Source organism: Pseudorca crassidens, chromosome 14 (assembly GCF_039906515.1).
Source record: "Pseudorca crassidens isolate mPseCra1 chromosome 14, mPseCra1.hap1, whole genome shotgun sequence".
Taxonomy (NCBI): domain Eukaryota; kingdom Metazoa; phylum Chordata; class Mammalia; order Artiodactyla; family Delphinidae; genus Pseudorca; species Pseudorca crassidens.
The window spans coordinates 36,756,728-36,779,472 of NC_090309.1; the positions used below are offsets into that span (position 1 = coordinate 36,756,728).

Sequence of the window (22,745 nt, forward strand, 5' to 3'; positions counted from 1 at the left end):
CCACATTTTCCTTTTTAAATGAGAAAGGTTTGTTTCACTCTGGGCCTCCTACAGCTCAGCCAGGGATCGATTTCTCCATGGCGGTGGGCCACAGGTCGGCCCTCAGGACCACGTTTGAGAGGGCCAGCCACCTTCACACCTGCCCGCTCTGCGCGGGACTCCAGGCAGAGTGAAACCCCTGATCCAGCGTAGAAAGGAAATCTGTGAGGTCTCTGCTCCTTTTCCTTCATTCCTACCACCCACCCCTCTCGGCACCCCGATGTCATCAGTACCTTTGGGGGGACCGAACCAGGACAGTGGAGATCTGTGTTTCTGCTCACTCTCATTGAAGTCCAGTTGCTCACTCTAATTGAGATTCTCCTCAGAATCTGCATCTTCCCCCCTGTGGAATGGAATGCAGGTAGGAAGCAATTCTATTGACTTTCTTTGGTGTTGAACCCCTTCCGTGTGTGTCATGGTGGGCAAACTCCTGGGCAATGGAGGAAGAGGGGGGCTTTGGAAATATTAATAACCCAAGGCTCCTGACCCTGAGGTACATGCAGCTCAGTGGGGGAGATAGATGTGTACCCAGAGAAGACAGGGGGCAGCATGAAGTAGAGCAGACGACATTACAACGGTAGGGAAATTTGGTTTTAGATCCCTCCTAGTGAATATTTATTTACTTAGTTGACTCTGTATTTTAAAAATTTAATCAAAAAAATTTAATCAAAGTAATACCTTCACATAGTTTAGGAGCTGAGACAGCAGCACCAAGTTGCCAGCCAGGTGAGGGAGCCGTCTTGGAAGTGGATCCTCCAGCCCCAGTCAGGCCTTCAGGTGACTGCATCCTCTGCTGATACTGTGACTAAAGCCTTTCTGTAAGAGACCCTGAACTGCATCTGCCAAGCTAAGGAGAATTTCTGACCCCCAGAAACTGTGTGAGGTAAGAAATGGTTATTGTTTGAAGCAGTTAAGTTTGGAGATAATTCATCACACGACAATGGAAAACTAATACATAATGGTTGCTATTATTATTTTCTCGGGCTAGAACAAGGACGCCTTGCTCGTAGGTTGTGTATTATGAAACGGGCTAAGGACTCTCCGGACAAGTTACACAGCTTCATTGGAAATGATAAGTCTCACACCAATCCGAAGTATCCTTCAGAAGCCAGTGGTCTCAGGGAGGCGAGGCCTGGGCTGACAGACCTGGTTCACAGATGACCTCAGGTGCTCAGGTGACAAACATCCAAACGAGAGCTATGGGGCTGTGGATCTAATGCAGTTCCCGCAGTTAGGAACTGACCGAGCACTTTCAGTAGAAAAAAACAGTCCCAGCTGCAGGTTCACTTGAGTCTGGCCCTTGTTTCCAGCGTGTGGAAGCTTGGCCCTTCCCATGAAAACATGGTAAAAACCTCTGCAGTATTTCCCAGCGAAATTGGCTTCCTTCCCTGCCACCAGGAGCTGGACAGAGCTGTGGGCACATGAGCAGCATTTCATCAGTTAATGTGAGCTCATGTCCAAGAAGTCCCCACCCCTCTCCCGTCTCGGTACCTGAGATTCTGGGAAATCTGCTTTATTTTCAGCCTCTAGGTTTCCTTGTCATTATGAGAACTGAGCTCCTCAGAAACAGGTGGCCACGGGGGAGCTGAAAAAAGAGGAAGATGAAGCCAGACCCACACAGCCTGGCAAGGAGATAGTTCTCAGCCTGAAAACTCCAGAAACCTTTGTCAAAAACCCACTGTTCGGGGGAATACGTTTGGTAGGGCTTCTCTCAGTGACCAAATGGTCAGCCCATTTGAACCCCCTTCCTTGAAAGAAATTTGCTATAAAACATTTCAAAGAGGGTTTTAAACACTTCTTAATTTTTTTTGCTGCTTATTCCTTTCTTTTCCGGTTTTGCTGCTTCGAGACAGATCTTAGATCCAGCAATCTCTCCCTCCCCATGGCTATAAGGAAAAGCCGTTGAGAAATGACCACTTTTCAATTTTTCCACGTCCCTGAGAAAAAAGAACACAAAACTCAAGTTTGAACCTTCTAAGGACCAAGTGCTCATAAGTCTTTCCTCCTGCAGCAGAGACCCTGAGAAGGTAAAGGAAACAAATCCAGCGACTGGTTAGTTAAAAGCCTTCGCTTAGCATCTGATGAAGGATGCCTTTCGAAGTAACTGTTAAAATTGACTTCCAATTCCCAATGGAAATTGAACATGTCCAGGCACTTCCCAGAGGGTAAATGAAGAAACCAACGTTGAAAAAGTTAAGTCTGAGTTTCTTAGAAATAACCCCAGTTTGTGTGGATAAATGGACTCTTCCACAGACCCCTTGGCCTCCACTCACATCCTCCCCCAGTGAACAATATCATGCCATAGCTGAAGGGTAAATGGTGTGTGAATAAGGTGTCTCTAGCAGCAACTTTAGACAAGGCTCGCAATGAAAGAAAAGCAAAAAGGAAATCAAAGTAGGGCTTCCCTGGTGGTGCAGTGGTTGAGAGTCCGCCTGCCGATGCAGGGGACACGGGTTCGTGCCCCGGTCCGGGAAGATCCCACATGCCGCGGAGCGGCTGGGCCCGTGAGCCACGGCCGCTGAGCCTGCACGTCCGGAGCCTGTGCTCCGTAACGGGAGAGGTCACAACAGTGAGAGGCCCGCGAACTGCAAAAAAAAAAAAAAAAGAAATCAAAGTAAAACACTGCTGGTGCTTCTCTTGCAATTTGCATCATATTACCCATAATGATTTGTAATTTTACATTTAAAGCTATTATCTTTTGGCAGACACCTTGACTTTAAATAAGTGTCTGTTACCCCAACGGGCTGCGACAAACTGTGCCTCGAATCCCACAGTAAGATCCAGAGTGAGGTTATCCACACCAGAGTACGGCCACCCGGGAGGGAACACCACCAGCCTGAGGCCATGCCTTGCTCCTTGGCCTGAGGCTGTCCCCTGCATTGGCACTTACCATGGTCACTGCTTTGGTGGCTGTCATCCTGCCAAAGGGCTTTAAGTTACCACCATCCATCTACTCCCACTTCTTTCTGCATAGAAAGAATTGGGTAGCTTGCCTTCTTGCCTCGGTTTCCCTAGGACTGTCTGATAAGTGCACTAAAGGATCATCTCTTGGTCCCTGACATCTAGGAACCTACATATGCTTAAAAACAGCAAGAGCTTCCCCAAGGAGCTGCTGGCAGAATGAGACGTTGGATGGATTCCAACTGGAGTGCCATTCCATAACTCCACATGCCTTTAAGTGACAGGAGACTGAGGAATGAGAGGGGGTTATCGCAGAATATTCTGATCTTCTTGTCAGAGCCTGAAAGCTCCTTGGAGCAAATGACTGCACAGAAATTCAATCAGAATTTCAGGCAGAAGCAAACTGAGGGGCTGGCTGGGGGTGATTTCTTCCCAGAACACATATTCTTCACATTGATAGGTACTGATATAGTTTAAAGAAATAGGACCATGACATAAAGTACACGGCCAGTGTCTGGCACACAGTAAACCTATCAGTTCGCTCTTTCTGTTTAACTAACCAGCCAAAACTTAGTAGCTTAAAACAGCAACTGTGGGCTTCCCTGGTGGCGCAGTGGTTGAGAGTCCGCCTGCCGATGCAGGGGACACGGGTTCATGTCCCGGTCCGGGAAGATCCCACATGCCGCGGAGCGGCTGGGCCCGTGAGCCATGGCCGCTGAGCCTGCGCGTCCGGAGCCTGTGCTCCGCAACGGGAGAGGCCACAATAGTGAGAGGCCCGCGTACCGCAAAAACAAAACAAAAAAACCACAAAAAACAAAACAAAACAACAAAAAACCAGCAACTGTTACTTAGCTCACTGCTCTGCAGTTGGGCATATTAGGCTGGCTCACTCCTGCTCTGCTGTCTGCTGCCCCATCAGCTGAGGGGTTGGCTGGTCTGCAGTGGCCTCAGCTGGGGCAGCTCCTGTGCGCCACGTGGCCTGTCATTCTCCGGCAGCCCAGCCCGGCCCGTTCACCTGAGTTCCCGAGAGAGAAGAAACAGGAACCTTCTTTCGAGGCCTAGGCTCAGAACTGCACAAATAACACCCACTGCTTTCTTCTGGGCCAAGCGAGTCACTGGGCAGCCCGAACTCAAGGAGTGGAGAACTAGCCTGTGGCTCTCGTTGGGAAGGGCTGCAAAGCCATCTTGCAGAGCAGTAAGCATAGGGAGTGGTGGAGGGTTGTCGCCATTTTTGTGATCTACCGCTGCAGGTAGCAACAAAGTCTGTGAGTGTGTGTATAATTTTCAAGCATTTCCAAAAGGAACTACATTACTGTGTTAGTTGACAAGCTAGGGTGAAAAGATATATGGAAAAGCAAGACCATCAGACTGCTAAGGAGGTAAAGGGTGACACCTTTGTTAAGGTACTTGCTCCCTTGATAGCCAACTCCCTCCCAGGCCCCTCCTCTGATCCAGCCCCTCTCCCCTCCCCTTCATATGAGAACACTTGACCTTGCTCAAGACCAGAATCCTGTCCTCAGGACACTGGCATGTGGTTAAGGAGACTTTCTCCATCCTTTAGCTTCTCATCTAGCAATGCTCTTCGCTTGTGAGTCACTCAACTTCTCAGTGGGGTTTCAGTCTGTCCAGGAAGAATGGAAGCTCTGCTCCGAGACTTGAGGGTTCATTGCCCTGATGTAGAATGTTTATTTTCCTCTCATTTGGACGCTAGTAAGAGGTTAGTGACATATGGCCAGTGTCCGTGAGACCATACTGTTCCTCGTGCTAGCTGGATATTTGGAGGCAAGTGTGAAGAAACCCAGCTTTGTCTCAGTGTGTGTTGACTGGTTTCTGTCACATTTTCAGGTGGGACAAATCAGTTTAGCGATTTCCCTTCAGGGTAGTCAATGTATTCTCTCTTCCTTCTGATTCCCACCACCAGTGCCATTACACATATATACACAATGCACTCATGAGAGCTGCATTGTTCTGTTTCCTCAGCAGAGCAGACGCTGTCGTAGCCAAAGTCAGCCAAATGATACTTCTAAGAAAGCTTGTTTCCCTGACTTAAGAAAAAAAAAAAAAGGATGATGAACACTTTGCCTTTCCTCCTTCTTCCTGTCTGGAACATGGATGTGAGACCAGGAAGTACAGCAGCCATCTTGTGACCACGAAGACTAAAGTCATTAAAGTCATGAGCTGAGGATGGTAGAGCAAATGATAGCAGAAGCCTGGGTATGTGATGACTTATTTAAGCAGCTGCACCAGCCCTAGGATTACGTATGTTAGTGTAAGTCACTATTGGTTGGATTTTCTCTTATTTGCAGCCAAATTCTTTACTGATAACAGGCAGGATCCTCATTGGCTTCAAAGGAAGGTGGAGTCACAGAAACATAACTGAGAGAGCTGAATATTTCTAAACAAGTCCCAGGAATAGATTAGTTAGAGAAATCCTTGTCCATTTCAGGCTTCAGGATTTCACTGTAACTTGCTTGGAAGGAAAATAAATCAGTAACAAGGAGAGTTAGAATGCCATCACCTGAATCATATTATATTTTATTAAATCTCAGATGCCATCCACTGAGGTACATCATTATTTTATGTATCACTATGAAAGAAAACATGTTCTCAAGGCGTGCCACTGATTATAAGATGTATTTGCTCCAATTTCAGAGATTTTAAAATGCAGGGGTTGGGGGGAGGATCTTAGAATCAGTGAAATATGGCAAATATTGGGACTTCCCTGATGGTCCAGTGGCCAAGACTTGACCTTCCAATGCAGGGGGTGCAGGTTCGGTCCCTGGTCAGGGAGCTAAGATCCCACATGCCTCACGGCCAAAAAACCAAAACATAAAACAGAAGAAATATTGTAACAAATTCAATAAAGACTTTAAAAATAGTCCACATCAAAAAAGGAAAAAAAAGAAATATGCCAGATATTTGCTTCCTTGATTATTGCCTGCAGCCCTGTTAGGTCAGAGACTCTACCTTGCTTTCTGCTGAGTCCTCCATACCTGGAATTGGGCCTGGCACAGAGCAGGTTCCACAGATACTTGTTATTGAATGAATCAGGGATCTAGTCCCCGCCTCTCCAGTAACTTGCCATACCACCCTGGCTGAGCAAAGCATTTACCTTTCTCTGTGCCTCTTTTCTCCATAATGTATTTCAACTGAACCTCACCAGAATTGAAGAAATACAAAGCCCCACATCAATGCAAAGTGGACCCACACTCTGCATCACCTCCCAGCGCCTCCCAGCGCCTGGGATGGATGCAGGAAAGCCTTATTCTCTACCATCCCTAGAAACCCATCTTTCCCCAGGGCCTAATTCCTTCCAAGGCTCCAGGATTAACCCTTTCCAGCCCATTCTCTTCTGACACTTTGTCTGGGTTATTAAACGTGCTCCTTGCAAATGGACAAGAGGTAAGGAAATATGCAAGATCCTTCCAGGAAAGAGATGGTATTTTGTAACTTTCCTGAATCTCTCCACGAAGACGACAGGCCAGTGTGCCATTGCTACAAAATATTTTGAAGTAATATCAGCGTGCATGTCTCCGGGCAATAGTCTTTTCTAAACAAAATCTTGAGTTGTTGCAAGGCTCTGTGTGCCACCCTCCTGCTGAACACCTTATTCAGAAATAATGAAGAAAATAATAATTCATACATGAGTAACAAACACTTTGCATATGTTCCCTCATTTAAATTTCAGCAAAAATGTGTGAGATAGGAAGTATCATTATCCCCTTTTTACAGGTAGGGAAACTGAGGCATGAAGATGTTAAGTCACAGTAGGTTGCAGAGCCTGGCTTTGAACCCAGGTGGGTAGCACCAGTGCTTCACAGCCTTGCAACTAACTTACACTGAAAACCTAGTTGATGCTGGGCTCTGGGCTTAGTACAGACACAAATAAAGCCTAATCCCTGCCCTGAAAGGGTTCCTGCTCTGGTAGAGAAGACAGACCTGCTGGCAGAGATGGGTAAACAAAGGATCACAGGAAAAGAAAGAAAAAAGGCCTGTGCCTGTGGATAATCAAGGAAGGCTTCACAGAGGAGGTGGCTTTGAGCAGGGCATTGAAGGGAAAGTAGGAGTTTGCTAGGTGGGCAAAGAGGGGGCAGGGCATCTCAGGGAGCAGAAGCTTCTTGGAGGCTGGATCTGGGGAAAGGGAGGAGGCAAAAGGCAGGGCTGAAAATAAAGGAAGTGGCCCCAGGGGGACGGAGTCTCCCTGCCTTGGTCAGAGAGCCGGAAAAGGATTTACACAGCTAAGGGGTGGGCTTGCTTTGCATTTCAGAAAGAGCTCTCAGGTAGTTGCATAAGGGGTGATTGCGGTGGGAAAAGGGGGAACACAGTTCAGCACCGTAGGGGACATTGTGAAGTGGAGGAGAGAAGGGTGGACAGATATGTAGATCAACTTTGGCTTCGAGCGTAGGAGGGAATGGACATCCACGCCTACAAAACGCGCGCAGTGACTGGCTAGGCCTTCTTCATGTTCATGTGGGATGACAAGGGTCTCTGGCAAGGTCTCTACTCCCACTTCTAAAACACCATCTCTCTGGGAATTCCCTGGTGGTCCAGTGGTTAGGACTCCGTACTTTCACTGCCAAGGGCCCGGGTTCAATCCCTGGTTGGGGAACTAAGATCGCACAAGCTCCACGGAGTGGCCAAAAAAAACAAAACAGAAAAAACCCACCATCTCTCTGAGGCCACCATTTCAGGGCAGCCATGGCGGGGTCACACGCAAGCGGATGACTGAAAGCTGTCTGCTGAGAGAAAAGACTGAGGTAGACACAGGCAGTAGAGATGAGAGACCAGGACACCCGAGAGAGTGAAAAAGAGTTGGAGGGGGGGTAATTACAAAAAAAAAAGTTGAAGAGAATAATTGCCTGAGAACTTTTCAGTTCCTTGAGGCCACACCACACTACCTGCAATCAAGTTTCATGCAGATTCCAGCTTTCTAGTAAGTTCTTTTTCTTTCTTTCTTGTTTTCCTTTCCTTTTTTTTTTTTTTTTTTTTTTTAACTTAAGCCAACTTGAGTGAGTTTCTATTTCTTGGAATTAACAGATCCAGATCCCTGTTAATTAACACAGCCTTACATACTGTCCTGTAATTTTCTTTTTCATTTTCTAGGTTCGCTTTTAAAATACAAATCCTCCTGAGGAAGTAATGCTTACATCACTAATACTTTAGGATAAATGCCTTTTGTCATCTTCCTGAGTGACGGAGGTAGCAGGCCGGTAACACGAGCCGCAGGGGAGAGGATGCGGATGGGGCAGACAGTGGCTATGAAATGTCAAAGACAGAGCTGGCGGCCCTTACCATTGTCCTTCGGCCCAGCCCAGCATGCAGAACACGCTCACTGCGTTTGGGTCTGCAGGGGCTGGCTATAAAATTCCTGGAGAGAGTTATTCCAAAGCACAGGGGTATATTATAAAATGTAAAGAATTAGCTGGAAGTCTGGTATCTTCAGACTGGATCTGTGAGCCATTCCTAATTCTGCAAAAATTTAAGTTTCTTATATTTGCTCCATCTCAAAGAGTATGGCGTTTCTTCATTCCGCTGCACCAAAAACTTGTACGCTTGAGTAGTTTCTTCCACCTTCTCACATCCCAGACAATAAACTGTTAATTCACGAGAAGAAAGGCAGCATTCTTAGTTACCTACCCAAACACCTACACCCTCGAAGAGCCTACAACAGTAAGTACCCAAGCCACATTCTTGTTTACTTGAACTTATTTATACCCTTTCTCATTCCACAAGGGATCTGAGGGGGCTGCCAACTTTCTGTGTCATCAGATCACTAAACCAAACTCCTAGCAAACATATTTCTAGAGGGCTGGAAATATAACAATGACTAACATGAATAGAACACTCACTGTAGGCAAGACATTGTGCTAAGTGGTTCAAACGGATTCACTCATTCAGCCTGTGAGAGGTCCTACTGGGTCCCATTGAATCCACACCAGCCTCATTCGTGGGTTGCACCATTATGGACCACTAAGAAAGAAAGAAAAAAACCTGTCAACTAACTGGAAGATGCAGTACCAGTCAAGATGTGCTAGGCTGTGCTATCAAAACATAGAATCCGAAAGTTCCATGGCTAAAGAAGGAAGGTTTATGCTTCTCTCTCCTTAAATGCCCACTGGCTACGGCTTAGCTCCATATCACCTTCACTGTGAGATCCAGGCACACGGAACAGCCTCCATCTGGAACTATGCTGGCTGTTGAGGTGAACCTTCTAAAGCTTCAGCCTGGAAGTGACACATCACTCCCCTTCACACTCCATTGGCCAGAGCAAGTCACATGGCCGCCCCTGGGCTCCTCCTGTAGGAAGGGGCAGCAACAGAAATACAATTTCCTACTCTTGTATTAATTGAAAGGCATATCCTGGTTTCCGAGTCTAAAAGGTGAGAAACAGCACATCCTGGAATTGATGAAATACGGAACTGGAGGCTTAGGTGGGTCTTACAATGTGCCTGAGACCTCAGAGTGGCAAAGCTGGGGCGTCAGCCCAGGTATCACCAACTCCACCTCTAATCTGGCCGGAATAAGCCCTTATGGAGGTGGTAGAATCTGTCAGGTCCTGGGGAAGCCTGGGGGGATGGGGCCTACATTACTCTCCATTTATTCATCTCTCTTTTTTAAAGACTCTTTTCTTTCAGCATGTGTCGAGCCAGCACTATGCTAGTAGCACACTGAAGAATAAGTCTCTAGTTCCCTTCAACAAAATATCCCAGGTCAGTCAGGGGTCAAAAGGAAGAGTCACAGAGGCTAGCTATTAGCTGTGCAGAGGCAGGCGTGCCCTTGGAGGCTAGGATGCACGTGGCCCCTTCCCAAACAGGGTTGGCTCTGGTCGTAAATCGTCCCACAGAGAGGACTATTTACTCTAGGCAGAGGCCTGTGCGTGGTGGTCGGGTGTCAGGAAGTGAGCTGGCCATCGGAATGGAGTGTGGGTGGGGTGAAGGGACGTGGTCACCCGCTTCCACTGAGTCACAGAGGGCTGAGGTGGGGAGGCTGGCAGGGCCCCGCCCTGGTGCAGCAGGAAGGACAAGGTCGGGGCAGAGTCAGAGGCTGGGAGCAGGGAGGAGGTGGAGGGCTGTCTCAGGCCCCAGCAGGTCCCCGAGGGGGCTGGCAAACAGGCCTTTGATGCAAACGTTGCCCTGAGAAAACCACCCAGGATCCAGCTGGCAACCCGGAAGGCTCCTTCTGGTATGTAAATCAGGGTTGCCATGAGAACATCCAGAACCTTGCCTTTGTCTGGTTTGAAATTCAGAAGCTGCTGGCTGGGGTGTCCAATACTTATTTGGAAAAGTCATATTTAGGGTCCTTTAGCTGTCACCCCTGCTGCCCAGGGTGAAGTTCTCAATGGTGAGCAAATTTTCAGACATTCTCAAAATGGGAAATAAGAAAAGCTGAGGGTTAGAAGGAAGTAGAAAGGATAGAATGGGTTGGAGGGGATGAGGACAAAATATGAATGTGAAATGAGGCCAGCTATAGGATGACATTGCTGGTTAGTCATGGTATATAATCTGAGTGTGTAGCCCCAGCTCTGCATTATAAAGGGAAAGGGATTACTGCGTGGAAGGAGTGTGCAGGGGGGCCAGTCAAACAGCTGCTGGCCTCCTGCCGAGCTCTGAGGCCAGGCTGGCTGGTCAGGGTCCCGCCTCCCTCAGCAGAAGCTCAGGCTGCCCTCGCAGGGATCCCTGAAGCAAGGGTTCACCCACACGCTCTGCCCAGCTGGGCCCTAGCCTCCATGGTCACCCCCTCAGACCCCCCACTCTGGCCTTTCTGGCCACTGTCCCTGCTCATGCCTCCTCTCCCTCCTTCAGGGCTGACCCCTGGAATTACTCCAGCCCTCGCTGTACGGGTGCTGGGTGTTCATTCCTGGGGCTCCTTTGACCGCACAGCATGGGGACCTGGCCTGCACTGGCTTAAAGGAGAAAGTGGAGAATGTGTTGGCTCATGTAACTGCAGGGGCTGCAGAGGAGGAAACCTTTTTTCTTGACCCTCTTAGGGTCCCTGGCTGGGTCTGCAAATTAAACTGAGACAGATTAACAGGAGAAAAGCATACAGAGTTATTTAATCTAAGTTTTACATGACATGGGAGCCTTCACAAGGAAATGAAGACCCAAAGAAACAGTGGGAGCTGAGTATTTTACACTAGGTTTGATGAAGAATGGGCAGTCATGGAGGAAGAGGACAGCTTGAGGAGTAGGAAGTAATGTAGGAAACTAGGCCTGTTTATTAGGAAGCTTCTTGGTGTCCTTTTGTCTTTGGAGGTAAGGACGCTCCTTTCCTCCAGATGTAGGGAGGGCACCTCTCACACGAGGATTTTACGACTTTTTTCAGGAAAGAAGGGGTGGGGGTGGGGTCAGAGTAAACTTCCTGCTCTGCCATTTTCTCAAACTCCTTCAGCTTAAAATATTCAATAGGCCAAGATGCCATAGTTTGGGGTAGGGTGTCCTGAACCCCATCACAACCAATCTGAGGAAAGTTCCAAGCTAGCGCCAGCAGCCCTGGGGCGCCCTGGTCGACGAGGGACTTAAACTCCATCTGTCCGTCTATCCCTGCTTGGCGCTCCCTGGCATGTTTTTAGGTTTGTTTCTTCCTCAAGTGGCTGCCCCCGAAGAGTAGAACATGGCCTTGCCGCTCCCTGTTGTAAGGTTCCCCTTACAATCCTGCAACCAGGAGAAGCCCTTCTTCCTCCTGGCTGATGGCATCCACCCCAGCGATGGGGGCAATGACGTCTTTGAAGAGAATTTGGAGGCAGATGGTGCTGGGAAGACCAGGGCAGTCTGAGCCACACAGATCATTATTGTCACATCATCTTCTCATTGTTGCAGGTGTTCATTAACCTCAAGGCCTCGACCACACCGTGAACTCCTCATAGGGGATCCTCTGCTATGCTTGTTCTGGGGTCTCCCAATAAGCAGGCTCTCAATAAATGTTTATTCACTGGTTAATTAACCCTCAACACCAAAGAGCCTGACCAGGACCATTAATCACTAAAACGAGACCTAACCACGAAGTTTAGAGTGGATCCACAGCCCTCGGGAACTTTCAGGCTCTTCGGAAATCCAAAATCATCAGGGGAAATCCAGATCTCATCTTGCTGCTGCTGCTGCCTCAAGAATAAAAGGGTCCTCTCCACCCAGTGCTCTGCTACCCGTCCCCCAATCCCCCCACCCTCACCCAGCAGGGAAAGGCGGCTTTCAGGGAGGTCTCTGTGGGCCATTCCAAGGATGCGTGTTCATTTCTCTCCCACCAAAGAACCCGACCTTAAGGGCTGGGATAAAAATGGCCAGTTTTGGGGTGGTAGCAGGTGCACTGATTTTAGCAGAGATGTTACCAAAATGTATCTCAGAAGACAGTTAAGGGTTATAATTTGTCGTTTAATGTGTCCGTTTGAGAAGTGATCATTTCCAGGCCTTTCGGCTTTGTAATCACTCTTGTTTCCCACCCTGACATCCCAGGGTTGCCCGGCAGTGCCTCCCTGGCTCACAGCCAGCCTGTCTTCCCCACCTCCTCAGTGCTCTCTCCTGAGAGCCGGTCTGCAGATTCAAAGGAGGGCAGGTTACACACACTCCTCGGTCTGTGAGCTGTTATTGACTAATCTGTCAGTCGATAAGTACTTAGTGAGCACCTGTTGTGTGTACCAGTCATTGTGCTGGGGGCTAAGAGGACCCCTGAGAAATATAAAACTGGACCCACTCTCCAGGAGCTATGTCTACACAGGGAGATCCCTGAAGACAGATGATGCCAGACTGGATGGTCTTGAAGGGTCTTCAGGGCACTAATATTATGTGGTTATAGACTAGGCAATTGGGTCTGGGCTAGGCCCTGATTGGTGGATACGGTCTGGCTATCTGCTAACAGGTGAGCGGGATGGGGGGATTATATTCCAAGGACTGGGAAAGGTGAGGAAGTAGGAGAATACTAGGTGTGTTCCAGGATTAGGGGGTTGTCAGGCTTTGGCCAGAGCAGAGGATTTTTAGGAAAAAATAATAGAAGGTTGACTGCAATATTTGTTTGAGCCAATGAGCATGTAATGTATCTCATAGGCAGAAGAGAACCAGTAAGAATTTGAGCAGATAGAAAACAAAGTTGGACTGAAGTTGAATATTCATCATAGCATTCATATCCCACTTGCCCACTGCTGCCTCTGTGATGGACACTGCTGGTTTTGCACTCGGCAACCAACCCCACTTCTTTCTTTCTTTCTTTTTTTTTTTTTACTTTATTTTTGGCTGCGTTGGGTCTTAGTTGTGGCATGCGTGATCTTTCATTGCGGCGCACGGGCTCTTCGTTCCAGTGAATGGGCTTTTCTCTAGTTGTGGTGTGCGGGCTCCAGAGCACGTGGGCTCAGTAGTTGCGGCACGTGGCCTTAGTTGCCCCGTGGCATGTGGGATCTTAGTTCCCCAACCAGAGATTGAACCCACGTCCCCTACATTGGAGGGCGGATTCTTAACCACTGGCCCACCAGGGAAGTCCCCCCGCCACTTCTTTCTTTCTAACAGAACTCTAATTATGTTCATGATCTACTCATTTCCCCCATGCAGCCACGTGCCTCAAGGGAAGGTGGCATGCTCCAGAGTAAGTCTGATTTGCCTATCTTGCCAACCATTGGTTCTAGAATGAGCATGTGGCCGAGTCCTGGCCAATGAGAGGTGGAGGAAAGTCCACTAGGGGACCTCTGAGAAAAATATCCTTGTTTCTAAGAGAAACTCCTAAGAAGAGATGGTCTTTCTTTTTACTCTGGACATTGTCATGTGTGGAGGTGGCCATTTTGCCTCTAGTCTGAGGATGAAGCCAACAATGAAGCTAGTAGGGCAGAGAGATGGAAAGAACTTGATTCTTTGATTACATCGTTGAGCCACTGAATCAGCCACCCTGAATCCTGCCCTTCCTGTTATGTTGCTTAATACGTTTCCACATTAAGTTAGTTTGAGTCAGGTTTTTGTTACCTGCAGCCTGAAGCATTCTCACTTCCTCCTCTCAGCTCTTGAAATCCTTTTTCCCCATTTAGTTCACTCTCCACTCTAATCAGGAACTCTAGTCTCATGACCCTTCCAGCTTCTCCAGTTCTATCTACTCTTCCCCTTCATTACTGTCTTTCGCGTCATCCCAGAATTCTTGCATAATAGTTCGCCTTCACTCTTCTCTTGCCAGCTCCCTCCAGCCCTCACTCCTCACCAGCTCCTGCATACTTACCCACTAAGTCCCCAGCCACAGGTCAATCCAACTCTATCACTGCTGCTCCCCCACCCCTGAGCTAGGGTAACAAAGTGTCGTCCAGCTTTGCCTGAGACTGAGGGGCTTCCTGGGGTTCTAGACTTTAAGTGCTGAAACTAGAATTATCCTGGATAAATGGATGGTGGGTGGCCCTAACAGTGACTGGTGAGGCCATTGGGGAAACTACCCAACAATGATCAGTGGCCATTCCCAATGCAAGGTCTCCAAGCGCCACCTTAGCTCAGCCCTGCTTGGGAGTCCTATGACACAGTCTGGCTAGCCTGACACCATCCACCCCTTTCACTGCAGTGATTGTTTCAAACCTTCACTGTGGCTCTCAACTTGCCTACCCAGCTCCCGCCATACTCCCTTTGCAGCTGACTTCCCATTTCACAGAGGAAAGAGAGACTATTGTCCGTAAAGCCCCTCATCTTCCCGCCTGCTTGCTCAGAATGCATCTTCTTTCCTGCTTCTAGAGGAAGACTTTCTCCATCCCAGTGCATTCATCAGAAATCCACAGGCCGCCCCTACTTTCCTCTGCACCCACCTCTAGCTATCACACTCTCTCCCTCCCTCCCTGACAATACAAGTCTCACTTGCTATCTGTTCCTAATTCTCCCTTCAACCTGGATTCTGCTCCACCGCTGCTTTTGCCAGACTCTCCAAGGACCCACTACTGGACCTCGTCTCAAGCCACAGCTGGCTGCCCAGTGTGCCCCTATCGACTACCCCCTCCTTGAAGACTGGCCTCCTCTTTGGCCCCATCTCCTCCTACTTCTCTGGCTGTTCCTGCTCAGTCTCTGTCTAGGGCTTCTCTTTCTCTGTCTGCACTGTAAATGTTGGTGTTTCCTGCTCTCCTTCTCAACTGTATACACTTCTTTGGGATCATTCCATCTATAACCATGGTTTCAACTATTATCAAATTCCCACAACTCCTCAATCTGTAGCTCAGGCCAAGATCTTTCTTCTATGCTTTGATCTGCATGTGTTGTGAAGCCATCAGTGTGATCATTAAGGTCCACGGTTTTAGAGTCAGACAGATCCAGGTTTGAGTTCTGGTTCTACCACTTATTAGCTGTGTGACTTGGGTCAGGTATCTTAAGCTCTCTGTGCTTCATTTTCCTCAATTGTAAGCCAGAGATCATAATGTACTTACCTTATGGAGCTGCTGAGAAGATTAAATGAGATTATGTAGAATGCTTAGTATAATGTCTGGCTCAGAGAAACAAGCAACGCAGTTATTTTTATAGCATTTAGTTGCCTAGCACTCATCTTTCCCCCCCTCCCAAGCTTTTATTTCCTGAACTGTGAGGCACTAAGCAATTAAAATCATTTAATCATTAAAAACAAAAAATAAAACCCCCATAAAGTAGGTGTTGTATTCTCTCTCTTTGTCTCTGAGGATCAGAGACAAAACATCTTATGCAAGGTCACAGCCTGGGAGTGGCCAAGCCCGGCTTTGAATGGACTCATGCCAAAGTCCTCCTCAGCCACTACAGTTAGCCCATCTCTCAACATATTCACATCAAAATTCATTCCCTTTTCCGTGCCCCACACTTGCTTGCCCTTCTGCTTAGAATCCCATTTTGCCAGAAGGCTGGCAACATTTACCTTGTCAGCAAAAATCAACCCTCCAGGGGCAAGAAGGGTGTGGAGGGCAGCCCCTACTCCATCCACCCGCCAGGAGGCCGCATCCTCTTGTCTCCGTTCACCCACTGCCCTTGCCTGCCTGCAGCCAATGGGGTTACTGCTGCAGCCGCTGCTGGGGTCAGCACCTATCAGGATACCCAAAAATAACGGTTAAGGACCCCTGGCTGACACTAGCCTTGGCCCCAAATCCACCCCTTGCTCCACTGGTAGGGCGACGCTGCTAACACTTAACTATGTTCACTTCGTTCTCCTAAGGGTCCCCGATACCCCCTCCCCGTTTGGTTTCCCCAGGACAAAGTGTTAGGAAGATTCATGCAAAAGAGCCGTCTGTGTGAAAGGTTTGGGGGGCCGCTTGGAGGAAAGGGAATTGCCAAGGTCTGAGCCTCTGAATCTGTGGGGCTTCCCTGGTGGCGCAGTGGTTGAGAGTCCGCCTGCTGTTGCAGGAGACACGGGTTCGTGCCCCGGCCCGGGAGGATCCCACATGCCGTGGAGCGGCTTGGCCCGTGAGCCATGGCCGCTGAGCCTGCGCGTCCGGAGGCTGTGCTCTGCATCGGAAGAGGCCACAACAGTGAGAGGCCCATGTACCGCAAAAAAAAAAAAAAAAAAAGAACCCAATAGTCTCATCCAGGTCTAATTCAACTGCCTCCCGGCCCTCCACTAGCTGTCCCCATGCCCCCAGGAGGGGTCAGTAGCGAGCAAAAGGTGTTGCCATGTTGCCATAGGATGGGGCTGGTGACCTTGCTTCTTGGCTTCTTATCCAGTTCCCTGGGCAGAAGTCCGAAGAAAACACTCCGGTCACACAATTGGTCTTTCATTAGCATCTTTTCTGGCGGGGAGAATTTAGGACTGAAGCAACTGGAAACTAGATTCTTCGCCGCCAACCCCCCCCCCCCAGCCCCACCCCTGTTGGACTTCTCCTACTCCCGCTCCTGGGGCCTGGAGGCTCCGTGCTAGGGGGAACCGGGTGCGAATTTGGTTTTCCGGGTGTTTTCCACCGCCGGCCAAGCCGCCAGCCTCCCCAGCCCCGGTCCCAGGCCCACGGGAGACTGGTCACGTTAATTGCTCCCGGGGCCTCCAGCACCCCCCTCGCCCCGCCCCCAGGGTGACTCCTACCTTTTCCTGTGCAGCGGAGGGGCCTGCTGGGCGCGTCCCTTAAGTGGCACTTGTCCTGGTCGTTCCTGGGGTGGTGCGTGGCTCCCCAGGGTGTGAAGCCCGAGCCTGGCCGCACAGCCTGTCTGAGAATTCTTCGGATGTCTCCCACTGCCCGCACCACGTTTGGAGTTGTTTCGCAGGTCCGCTGCTGGAGGAAGACACCCAATCTGTACTGGAAAAAGAGATGGTCCAAAGAGCTGGCTCGCTCTCCAGCTACTCACTTCCTGGAAAACCACGTAAAAAGAGGAAAGAGATCTTCTCAGTCAATCAAAAAGACAGTACTGATCAGGGACCCAAACTGTTAGAGTGGTGGTGGGAGAGCGTGGGTAAGAATACCAAACAAACAAAGGAAGAAGCCTACGGATAGTATCTTACTTACCGGGTAACCCCAGGGCAGTGACTGCCATGGTGGGCGGCACAAATCAATCAACCTGGGCTAGTTTAAGGTTTATGAACATCAACTTCTTATTCCCTGGAATTCTAGAACTTTACAGCTATAGAAACCTTAGAGAACACCCATAATCATTGGCCCTCATTTTAAGGCAGAGACCTAGAGATTTAGGTGACTTGAGTAAGGCCATGCTGTTCCTGCTGTTAGTTAATGATGAGTCACACCTGGAGCCTAAGTCCTTAACTCTCCTTACACCTATTGTCAAATGAGCTTCTGCTCCCAGCCTCACCTGCCAGGTGGGGAGGCCATGAGTATGGTGTAAGCTCAAAGGAGCTGGTGTTAGGAAAGCATTCACCAAGTGAAGGGGTCTCCCTTAGGTTATGTAGAAACTTTATGTAGAAACAATTTTGTGTTTCAGCGGAAAACTAAATCATCTATGTGTATCATGCACACCCTCGAAGGTTACGAGATTCAAGCTCCATCCATTGTCTTTAAGCTATTTTTCAACTCTGTAAATTGTATGTAATTGATAGATATGTATATCGTATCCTATCTGGTAGAGATTTGACTTCTTCGACTTGTTTCCACCCCCACTGCATTGGCAGGAAAAAAAACGCACTTCTGTCTTCATTTGCAATTCATCTCAACATTAGAACTCCCTGTAAATTTGTGCTGTTTCTACTTTTCCTTTGAACCAGTTATGAAACTGAGTAGGCCCCTGTGGGGCTCCTGGGCACAGAGCCTTTCCGTGTCCCGCTACTCTTGATTGTAGGGAATAAGCCTCAGTCTCCAAGACCTTCCCTGAGTTCCAAATGGTAGGTTCAGACAGTTGCTATACAGGGAAGGGAGGGGATGCTGAGACAAGGGAGGAGTAGTCAAGAAACAATAATGCAGCCTTGGGGCAGGGTCCTGGTTCTGCCTTAAGGGAAACACATAACAATATCTTTGCACTCTTCCGCAGAACTAAAACCCCCAACAAATGGAAGATGTTAACTACTTGATGAAGCATTCTTCATTCCAGAGAGAAGGTAACCTTGAGAACCACAGAAGCTCATCAGGAGACCACCTGAGGCTCGAGGAACGCAGGCCCTTCACACACCCTGATCCTTATCAGCAACCCCACCCTTGATCCATTGCTATAAAATGCCTCACCAAGTCCCCCTGGGACACACAGTTTTGAAGACATTAGCGTGCTGTGTCCCCTTTTGCCCGGCAAAGCAATGAGGCTATTCTTTTCTACCTCACCCAAAACTGTATCCAAGGTTCAACTTGGCACTGGTGCACAGAGGCTGAGTTTCGGCATCAGTCATAACATCTACCTGCCTGTTTCCATCATATCATTTGAGCAAAGTAAACTCTTTAACGTGTGTTCATTTTTTATATTTTTATGGAAATCATGATTTTACCTTATAACAAAGTCATACCTTGTCCCATTGTGTGGGGTGACGAGCAGCAGCTGATGAGTCTGTTTCTGTGTCCAAATGAATCCAAGAAGAGCTACACTTCTCTGAGTTTACAAGGGGGGACAGTGTGTCCAGGGATGGCAGCTAGGGTGGCTGACCTGGGCCCTGCATCCCCACTCACTGATTGGAAAGTTATTCAGGAAAACTGGACATGGTTTAGGGTGGCTCTGACCTTCAAGGAAGGGAAGGGGGGGTCTCTGTCATGGGCTGCCCTGCAGATGAACTCTGCCCTCTCTTTTTCTGCCATTAAACAGCTAATTGAGTAGACATCACTTCATTTTTTCTTTCTTTACTGGTGTTCATTAGATATTTTTAAATGTCTAATTGTGAGAACTTGTTCTAAGAAGCTTGAATTTTCATGCTGAGGCATGAAATTAGTGTCCAGTAACTCAAAGCCTGTCTGTTTCACTACTTAATTTAGAGATATGCTGGTTGGTGCAAGGCTTCTAGTGCCAAAAGACATCATTTCTGAAGCCTCTTAGCCAAGCACAATGAAAAATATAACCATAAATACTCATTCCAATGACTCCCCAGACCCTAGTCACAAAGCTTTTACACTGCATTTACTCAGGGCTCCCCAGCCAAAATCATCTCACTCATTCTTCTCCAGGGTCCTTGGAAATGTCTGCGTCCTCCCACCATGTGCCTTACTGTGTACCCACTTCCTTGCAGGCCATGTATCTAGATGCCAGGTTTAAGCTGTGGGCCATGATTTCCTGCAGTCGTAAGCCTCTGGCTCCCTGGCTTTCCACGAGGTGATGTTCTGGCCAGAGGCCCTGGGGGCTGCAGCCTTGGAATTTTGGCTTTTACTATAGGTGTTCCTTGCCACTGGGGTTCAGATGTCTAGGCAGAGCTGATGAGTCTCTGGCAGTGGCCTGAAGGATGGATTTGCAAAGCTGATTTGCATGGTCTTAGAAGAATAGAGGGAGAAAGGTGGGAGTTCACAAATTAGAATTCTCCTCTCCCCCTTCACTCAGTCCACAGAGGCTAGTCCTGCTGCCAAAGGTCAGGCATGGACCACCCACTAGCCAGTCCCTACCAGGATATGCTGTGGGGCCCCTACTTGTGTTTCTTGAAACTGGCTACAATATTAGAACTAACTGGGAATCTTTAGAAATACTGATGCCCAATCCCTGCCCCAGACAACTTAAATCTAGAGTTTTTTGTTGGCCGTTGGTATTTTTTAATTGAGATATAATTTAGATATAACAAAGCACATGAATTGTAAATATACAGCTTGACGAATTTTTACACCTGGGTAACTCCCACTGAGATCAGTATTCAAGATGTGGAAAGCTTCCAGTCCCTCTGAATTCTCCTTTCTGGCTTCTATCTACCTACCTATCTATCTATCTATCTATCTATCTATCTATCTATCTATCTATCAATCAATCTGGCTGTCTATCTCAAGGCCCATCAGATCAGAAGCAGGGACAACCAGCTCTTTTGAACTTTTCTAGTCCTCCCAACTGCTGGAGTAGGTGAGGAAAAAAAATCGTCCTTCCCTCTATCCATCTTAGGTTCATTGGCTGGGGCTCTGTAAATTAGACTGAAAATGACAGAATAATAAGAGAAAAACCAACACGTTTATTAACATGTGCATTGCACATACACTTGGAGCACACAGAGATGACAAAAGAACAAAAGATAAAATTTTAGAGAAGTCACAAGACAAAGGAAAAGGACTTTGAGGCAAAGGGCAAATAGTGGGAAGGCAGCTATATGGGGAAACTACTAGAAGATAAGGGCTAGTATTAGCAAGGTTTGTTTTGGAGATTCCTCTGGTGCTCAAGGTTGATAAGGGTTTAGAGTTGTCTCCAGTGATTAACTTCTGACCTTCCCGGAAGGGAGGGGAGGGGACATCTTTACAAATTTATATCCTACTTTTTTAGGCAAATAGGGGGAGGGCAGAGAGCTTTTCTTGTATCTGCTTCATCTCAATTGCCTTTAGCTCAAAATAATTCCTATGCCAAAATGGCATATTTTAGGGTGGCATAGCGTGCAACCCTTCACAGGAAACCCATGTCAAGCACTCTGGGTCCACCTCTTGGGTCCCCTCACTTGGCTTGAGGGAGAGAGAAATGCCCAGGACTACAAGACAACTTTCTCCCTAGTATCTTCACTACTAACATTTAGAACAGGTTGCTTGAAGATGAGTGCCTGATGGGATCAGAAGGACAGAACTTAGCAGGTTTTCTGTTTGTTTGTTTGTCTGTTTAATTTTAGGGTTTCGGGCCTTGGTTGTTTTTGTTTTTCAATTTAAAAGCCCTGCCTAGAAGGTCCAGTACATTCCTTTGAAAAGAGTCAGCCACTTTTTAAATATGGGGGCTTCAGCTGAGCTTAACAGAAGTAAAGTCCTGGGCTTCCCTGGTGGCACAGTGGTTAAGAATCCGCCTGCCAGTGCAGGTGACATGGGTTCGAGCCCTGGTCCGGGAAGATCCCACATGCTGCGGAGCCACTAAGCCCGTGCGCCACAACTACTGAGGCTGCGCTCTAGAGCCCATGAGCCACAACTGCTGAGCCCAAGTGCCACAACTATTGTAGCCCGCATGCCTAGAGCCCGTGCTCTGCAACAAGAGAAGCCACCACAGTGAGAAGCCTGCGCACAGCAACGAAGAGTAGCCCCCGCTCGCCACAGCTAGAGAAAGCCCGCGCACAGCAACAAAGACCCAACACAGCCAAAATAAATAAATAAATAAAATTTAAAAAAAGAAGTAAAGTCCCATATGTCCTCCCTCATACTATTATGTGTGTGTGGTAAAATATACATAAGATAAAATTTATCATTTTAACCATTTTTAAGCATACAGTTCAGTGGCATTAAGTATATTCACAGTGTTGTGAAAACCATCACCACTATCAAACTTCTAGAACTTTTTCAGCATACCAAACTGAAATGGTACCCATCAAATTATAACTCCTCTTTTCCCCCTCCCCCAAGCCCCTGGGAACCACTATTCTACTTTCCGTCTCTATGAATTTGCCTATTCTAAGTACCTATTCTAAGTGGAATCATACAATATTTGTTCTTTTGTGTCTGGCTTATTTCACTTAGCATAATGCCCTCAAGCTTCATCCATGTTGTAGGCATGTGTCAGAATTTCATTCCCTTTTTTTTTTTGGCCGCACCATGTGGCTTGTGGGATTTTAGTTCCCCAGCCAGGGATCGAACCCACACCTTCAGCAATGAAAGCATGGAGTCTTAACCACTGGAACACCAGGGAATTCCCAGAATTTCATTCCTTTTTAAGGCTGAATAATATTCCATTGTATGGATATACCACATCTTGTTCACCCATTCATGTGGGACATTGATTATTTCTACCTTTTGGTTATTGTGACTAATGCTGCTCTGAATGTTGGCGTACGAGCAGCAGTTCAAGTGCTGTAGCATCCATATTTTTTTCAATGCCCCTTTGCTGATTCTAACATGCAGCAGGGTTGAGACTCCTGCATGGTTTGGGGGCTCCTGAGCTGGCCTTGTTCTCAAAGTCAGGCTTCCTCATAGGGCAGCTGGGGAAGCCATCAGACACAGAATCAAACCCTTTGTTCCATCAGGGTTTCTCATTGATCCCAGGTCACGTTCAGAGCTGCCTCCGTGGAGGTGGCGTCCTGTTGGTGTTCCTGTCTTCCTTTCTAATCAGCTGCCTCAGTGACACTGAGCTCCTGGGCCTTCTGGCAAATTGGTCCCCTCTTTTCCTTGAGATCAACTCCACATGTGAAATGGGGGTGGAGGCCTTTGTTTTCTACAAAAGATCTTGCTGCACCCTTTCCTCCAGGGCAAGGAGCATCTCTTAGTTTTTACATTTGCATGACCAAGAGGAGATACTCCAAGTTATCTCCTTAGAACAAAGAAAATCTGCCCCAAGATGACTTCCTGCTTCTACCAAGCCTCAGAAGCAGCTGTCAGCCCTTAAATTGCTGCTTCAAGGACTAAAATAAAT

General features: G+C 47.9%; 4 long non-coding RNA genes across 4 annotated transcripts in view; 1 reads left to right on the forward strand and 3 right to left on the reverse strand.

Annotated features, from left to right (window-relative positions):
* Positions 1–16: 16 nt before the first annotated feature.
* Positions 17–2,495, reverse strand: LOC137205644 (uncharacterized). Its single transcript, XR_010934232.1, has 3 exons — positions 1,531–2,495; positions 718–1,450; positions 17–382 (listed from the first exon to the last, which is right to left on the reverse strand). It is a non-coding gene; the product is annotated as an uncharacterized lncRNA (long non-coding RNA).
* A 5,716-nt stretch (positions 2,496–8,211) lies between these two features.
* On the reverse strand, positions 8,212–9,540 carry LOC137205645 (uncharacterized). The gene is made up of 3 exons (XR_010934233.1): positions 9,082–9,540; positions 8,790–8,910; positions 8,212–8,534 (listed from the first exon to the last, which is right to left on the reverse strand). It is a non-coding gene; the product is annotated as an uncharacterized lncRNA (long non-coding RNA).
* A 403-nt stretch (positions 9,541–9,943) lies between these two features.
* LOC137206182 (uncharacterized) lies at positions 9,944–11,894 on the forward strand. The gene is made up of 2 exons (XR_010934513.1): positions 9,944–10,122; positions 11,757–11,894. It is a non-coding gene; the product is annotated as an uncharacterized lncRNA (long non-coding RNA).
* Positions 11,895–16,934: 5,040 nt separating this feature from the next.
* The window catches only part of LOC137206180 (uncharacterized), a 77,844-nt gene continuing 72,033 nt past the window's right edge, over positions 16,935–22,745 (reverse strand). The window contains exon 8 of the long non-coding RNA XR_010934510.1: positions 16,935–17,171. This is a non-coding gene — a long non-coding RNA (uncharacterized lncRNA). The remainder of the gene's footprint in view (positions 17,172–22,745) is intronic.